The sequence below is a fragment of the Dipteris shenzhenensis genome, chromosome 7 (genome assembly GCF_047967505.1).
Source record: "Dipteris shenzhenensis isolate YYH24624 ecotype China chromosome 7, Dip_SZ_1.0, whole genome shotgun sequence".
NCBI lineage: Eukaryota > Viridiplantae > Streptophyta > Polypodiopsida > Gleicheniales > Dipteridaceae > Dipteris > Dipteris shenzhenensis.
This window is the reverse complement of record NC_141602.1, coordinates 11772453-11779741: the sequence shown is the minus strand read 5'-3', so window position 1 is coordinate 11779741 and position 7289 is coordinate 11772453.

Here is a 7289-nt window from a genome sequence, read left to right as displayed (position 1 = left end):
TCTTCAGGAGACTCTCAACATACTTGAGTTGACTCATGAATGTGCTATTTGAATCTCTTCAGAACTCAATACCAAGACAATAGTGCATAAGTCCAAGATCTTTCATGTCAAACTCTGCAGATAAGTCTTGTTTTAGTTTTTTGATGAAGCTATCCTTGGTTCCTGTCTCACAATCAGATCATCTACGTACAAAAGTGCAATAGTAATGTCTTCCCCTTGAACTTTGTAGTAGAGAGTATGAGCTGCATTGGATTTCATGTATCCCAAATTAGTAAAATACTTGTCAATTCTACTGTACCAATTTCTGGGTGCTTGCTTTAAGACGTAGAAGACTTTTCTTGAGATGGCAAACCTTATTCTCCTTTCCTGGCTCAACATAACCTGCTGGTTGTTGCATGTATACTTCCTTAGCTAGATAACCATTGAGAAATGCATTCTTGACATTGAATTGGTACACATTCCATCTACTAAGTGTTGCTAGTGATATCAAGAACCGTATGGAATCCATCTTTGCTACTGGAGCATAAATCTCATCATAATCATGACCATATTGCTATGCAAATCCTTTTGCAACTAGTTTGGTTTTGTATCTTTGAATACTGCCATCTAGATTGTACTTCACTTTGTACACCCATATGTTTGATATGGCCTTCTTTGCTAGTTGAAGGTCGCATAATTCCCAAGTATTATTCTTATACAAAGAATCCATTTCTTCATTCATAGCAGTTTTCCATTTTGGCTCGTCTACTGCATCTTTGAAGTACACTGGCTCTTCTGTAACCACGATGGTAGTCATAAGACCATAGTTGGTGGTTTCCACCTAAATTGCTTTTCCTTTTTTTATCATATGTTAATCTACTGGTGGTGTGCTTTCCGTAGTAGACTGTCTGAGCTGTTGTGGCTCTGCTTGGGGTGTTTATGGGAATTCTTGATCTTCTTCATCAACCTATTTTGTAGATGAATGTGAAGTGAATGCTTCTATCTCCTGTGTGTTGGAGGTTTTCCATTCTAATTCCTCATCAAAGAGTACATCTCTAGAGATAATGACCTTGCGGTTGATGGGATCATACAACTTGTATGCTTTGCTTTCTTCATTGTAGCCAACCATGATGCATTTGTGTGACTTTGCATCCAATTTATTGTGATCATCATCATGTATGTGGGCATATGCTATGCAACCAAATATATGGAGATGCCCAATGTGTGGCTTATGTCCAATGAATGCTTCATAAGTTGTCATACCCTGTATCAGTTCGGTAGCAATGTTTGCTAAAGTCCCATTCTTACTTTCAGCTCTTATATTCTACTGAGGAGTATCTGCACAAGTGAATTGTCTTTGCAGTACGACCAAGGCAGTCAATTCAGTAGTAATCGAAGGAATTTCCATGGCAGAGGCAATCATCATGGTGGACATTCTAGTCACATTCATTTTGCAAATAAACATGGGAATATGTTTCCTGCAAATGAGGAAATGCAGCAAACTGATAAAGTGTACCTAGACATTGATTGCAATCCCAAAGAGGATTTCATCTATTAAGTTGACCAAGCAAAATAGGATCCTTGGTATATCGACTATGGTGCATCATCTCACATGACAAATCATCAGGAATGGTTCACAGAGATGAAACCATTACAAGGTTAGAAAAATGTCATCTACATAGCAGATCATACACCAAATCCAAGGGATAGGTGTTATCCCTATGAACAATTTCACTGGTATGAAAGGATTGGTGAAATATGTACTCTACATTCCGAAGCTCAGCAAAAACCTCTTGTCAATAGGTCAGATGATGGAACACAACTATCGAGTCATCTTTGATGGAGATGAATGCACTATCAAAGAAAAATCTAGAAGATGTCAACTAGTAGCAAAAGGTGTCAAGGAAGGATTCTTGTACATAATGATAGCTACATTACCAGGTAAGCATGCCATGTCAGCTCAACCACAATAGATGCCACTATCGTTAAAATGGCATAAGAGATATGGTCATGTCAATTTCAAGTACTTGTTAGATCTCAAGAATCAGAATATGGCAATTGGGATTCCTAAGCTATAGTTTCTTGGAAAAGTTTGCAAAGCATGCTGCTTCGGCAAACAAAAGCGAACTAATTTTGGCACAAGTACCTCTCATGCACGAGGTATTCTTGATTTGATACATATAGATGTATAGGGTTAAGCCTAGACTCACAGCATCAATGGTTCACTTTACTAGTTGACTTTCATTGATGACTACAGCAGATATTGTTCGGTCTACTTTCCGAAAGAGAAATCTGAAGTGTTTTCCAGATTTCAAGAATTCAAGAATTCAAATCCATGGTAGAAACTAGATAGACAGAAAGATCAAAGTCATGAGATCAGATAGAGGAGGTGAATACATGTCTTCAGCATTCATGAACTTTTAAAGAAGTGTGGCAATCTCTTTCATAGTGTCCAAACTTGTGATAGTAGTTGCACTGGATGTTTGACATGTTGGCGGATGCATTCCCTCTTCCTTAAAATCTTCCTCGATTGGAATGATTTCCTCTTTGCTGATGTTGATGTTGAGGATGATTTTGCTAATGATTCTTGTTGCTGATGATGACCACTTCTTTGGAATGATCTAACTCTGCCTCTACTTTTGTCTGAAGCTGTGAATGCCTGATCATTAGAATGACCTTTGCCTGCATGAATGGCTTGCGTCCTGAGTTCTTCACCAAGTAAGACTGGACTGGAGCTCTTCTAGTGTTGGAATTTGCCATTGGATGGCAATACTCTGGACTAGATTCTCATATCCCTCTCCTAGTCCATTCAAGATGACATGAATTGAAATAGCCGAATAGGCTTTACAATGATGGCATGTGTGTGTGAAATCAAATAATGTGCTATCTGCCCACTGAAAATTTAGACAATGCCTTTGAACACTCTGAGGTCTGCTCACTGAGTTGATGAACATTAGGTTTCAGGTAATGTGATGATGTGAAACCATATGTGAGCATATGGACTGACTCTAGGTACTAGTCGGGAATTTCAAGCATGGCTTAGATTGGCAAACTTGGGGAGATTCAAAGCATTCCCTCTATGGAAATCTAGTCTACTCTGATCTAGATCTATACCAACCGTCGATTGATGAAAGAACAACAAATAATTCCTTTGGTTCTTTTTATGTGCTAGGTCAGATGCATTGATGTAGAGGGTGATGTGCATGTGGGAAGTGGATTTGTCGACAAGGCTCAAAAGTGAGTGTAACTTGCGTCGAAATGTATGTGTGATGTGACGACGCATAGAGCACAAAAAATCGAGCGACTTTCCTCTTTGGGGTACCCTCAAATTCTTCCTGGATCAAGAGATATAGCTTGATCTAGGTGGAAGGGCAAAAGGAGTGCAAATGTGCTCAATGATAATGTGGCAGTTAGGGGGTCACATGCAGTGACTGTGCCTAGCTGGGGATATGCTTGTGGATCCCTGTGCTGATGTGGCACCTATGTTCAGCTGAATTGCCTATGAACCACTGTGCGTGCCTGCAATGCTGACTGTGCTACTAATGTGGCACTGGTTGACCTAATCCAAGGTTAGATTGACCTAACCATGGATTGGTTAACTAACCCTCGCATCTGTCTAACTAACCCAAGGTCTAATGATGTTAGCAAGGGGGGTCAGACTGCCATGTGGCACTAATGAGATGGTAGCTGACTGGGTAATGATGATGTGGCACAAGTGATGTGTCTGCCGATGGGGCAGATGATGTGTCACTGATGACATGGTTGATGAGCTAGCAAGAAGACGTGGCCAGAGGACGTGGCATGGTGATGTGGATGGATAAGGTGATGTGGCATTGGGATCAGGCTAATGATGTGGGAATTGAGGGTGATGTGGCAGATAAGGTCTGCCATGTGGTAGATAGGGGTTGACACATGTCAACCCTCAAACCACACCTTTGTGTGTGGTAACCCTTGTGATAGGGTTGGTGGCCTGTGCCACATGTTGTTGAACGGAGGACCAGAATCTTTAAAGATTCCATCTGTCGATCCCATCTGTAGGATGCAACATTGATGGACTGTGTAGAAGGTCACAGCAGTCGATTGGAGATCTGTAGGAGCCTTCCTTGGCCATTTGAGACCATGCAGGTCTACTAGAGCAGTTGAGAACTTGAGCGTGCCATTGTTGTGACTGTGTAACTAGAGGGAGGCATCGTTTTGCCATAGAAGAGGCTTGCAAGAGTTCGTGGGAGTTGGCTGGAGGGTTCTGGATACCAAGGTCGTTGTGAGCCAACATATGGCCTTGGAGCGGTGTCCTCAAAGAGGTGGCCTAGCTACGAGCCTAGTTGGAGAGCTAGCACTATGTACACACTTTGAAGTGGCTAGACCTAGCTATAGTAGGAGGCGGCTCGCGCTGGTTGCAGAGAGTGTCGAAGCAAAAGGTCGGCTGGCCTTGGAGGTCACTGCAAGATGCGCAAGAGAGTATCCCTTGCTGCCTGATGAGACTGGGAGCCCGTAAGCTCCATGTGCTATAGCACGACTGTGGCCACCATTGAGTTGGTCATTGACAGGTGCAAGGTTGGCTACTTGATGGCCGGGGCTAGACGGATAGCATGTGTTGGATCCTTAGATAGAGCTCAGAGTGTTGGAGCGACCATTGACCATTGTGGCTTAGCGCTGCAGACTATGGAGCAGCATCGTGTTGCAATTTATTGTAGGTAGGAGAGCCTTAGATGGAGCTCGCCTCAGGAGCTTTGATGCTGATTTTCTTATGTAGCTCGTTGAGGTCGTGGAGGTATATAGTTGCCCGTTGAAGTTGTGTAGGTCATTTTTCATTTCTTGGCTTGCTGTGGATAGGCTCTGGGTCATAGGAGCTTTATTGGAGCCGTGAGCTTGCAAATAGGCTGTCGATAGCCTCTCAATCAACAAAAATCTCTTTCTCTCTCAAATCTCTTGGAGTGAAATCTAAAGGAGATCTATCATAATATGAATAACCACTCACTCTCACGGAAGAATGAACAGAATAGAGAGTTGAATGAATCTCTCAATGAAACTCTTACAAAATGAATAAAATGGAAATTACTCTCAAATGAATGGAATTTCTCTATCAAAGAAGAAGTTCTCTCAATGGAAGAGAACACTCGATCTCTCGAACTCTCAATCAATCACACTCTCTACTACAAATCACAATGCCTCAGCGAAAGGCAAGGGAGCTCTGATACCATGACACAATATGAAGAGGGGAGAGGAGAAGAGTGAAGATGAGGAGAGAGGCTGGCACACCTAGAGAGCACACCACAAATGACTAATTGTACACTAGATTTAGTTGAAAATGTAGAATATATACAAACCCATTTAGGGTTAGGGTTAGGGAATTTGAAATGCACAAGGCGTTCACTCGAATCAAGGTAGTAGATGGTTGACGACTCGCTACCCTAGGAGTCATTGAGGATTTGCCCATCACTATCAATGGGCACTCCCTAAAAATTTTTAATGCAACAAGCTAGACTGGCAAAAAACTTGAGTTGTACAAATTCCCTCTTACTCAGACGATGCTCTCAGCAATGGCTGGATGTAATCTTTTGAACGAGCTCAACGATCTTTTGGCTCACTGGATGTAATGTTTTGGTCTCTAAGGCATTTATGTAATCTCTTTTTGTTCAATTTGAGGCTCTTAGTATGCACTGTTGTTAACTTTTATATTTATATTTGAATGGTTATAGCCGCTACCTGTAATTTTTTGTTTAAGGCTCTCAACAATTACCGAGTTTTGATAAATGTAAGATCCTCTGTTTAATTTTTTCTCGGTATAAGTTGATAATTTTTATATAACCTGTTATTGGACGTAAATGTACATTGTAATCTGTTTTTCTCAAAATTGTACTTTTTCCATCATTTATATTTACTACAACATGGACTAAAATACTAGGAAAGAAGGCTTACAATTTCCTTGGTTTATGACCAAAATAGCACTAAAATAACTCCAACGACCCCACCGTTGTGGTTGCATGGAGATGGACAAATTGATGTATGGTTGTGTGCGTATGGGCTAGGAGTCCTATGCTAGGAGTGTGTGAGTGTAGGTGTGCTAGAGTAGAGGTAGTGTGATTGAGAGATTCATGGGCTTGATTGAGAAATCAGTGGAGGTGTCTGAATCAATGAAAGAATCAAACCTCACTCCAAGTGAGAAAGACGAGTTCCTAGAAATGTTCAAATATTTCCCTGACCTCTTCGCAAATAGCAACTGCCACCTTCACCATGTGACTTCCATAGAGCACAAGATAGAGCTGAAGCCTGATACGAAGCCTATGGCTCAAAAGTATCGGAGATTAGGGCCCCTACAGACCAATGCTTTGCGCTCAAAGTTGCAGAAACTTGTAGAAGTTGGGTTTATTGTTCCGATTCACAATACTAAATGGGTTTCACTAGTGGTAGTCAACCCAAAGAAAAACAAGTGGCGGGTCTACGTAGACTATAAGAAACTCAATGCAGCCACCAAGAGGGACCATCATCCTCTTCCTTTTCAAGACCTCATTCTTGAGAAGGTAAGTGGTCATGAGATGTATACTTTTTGTGATGGTTACTCCGAGTTTTATCAAATCAGAATTGATGAGGAGGATGTGCTTAAAACCACATTTGCCACACCTTGGGGGACATTTGCATTCAAAGTAATGTCATTTGGCCTCACCAATGCTCCTGTTACCTTTCAAAGATTTATGCAGATGGTGTTTGCTCCTTATTTGGGAGTTTTCTTGGAAGTGTTTTTAGATGATTTCTGTATATTCTCGGCACGTAAGGAGCACATCAAGAAGGTTAGGTTGGCCTTCCAATGGTTCAATGATGCGAATGGTAGCCTCAACCCTGATAAATGCACCATTAGAGCCACTCAAGGGAGGTTACTAGGACATATTGTCTCATCTGAGGGCATCAAGCCTGACCCCAAGAAGATAGAAGCTATCCTCAAGCTCTCCCCGCCAACAACCAAATATCAGGTATGCTCATTTGTCAATATAGTAGGATACTATTGCCGCTTCATTGATCAATATGCTGCTTTGATGCGAGCCATGACTATGCTATTAAAAGATGGAGTTGATTTTTCTTGGGATGAGGATTGTGATCATGGGTTTGTACAAATCAAGAGTGCTCTGGCTTCAGAACCCATTCTACGCAATCCCGATTGGTCAAAGACTTTCTATATCAATCTTGGGTTTGGTGAGCACACTTTGGCGGGTATTCTTCTCTAGCAAGTGGAGGGTCGGTTCATGTATCACATTCGATTTGCTTCCCTACAATTGCTCGAAACTGAACGATGCTACTTTGAGGCTAACAAGCAT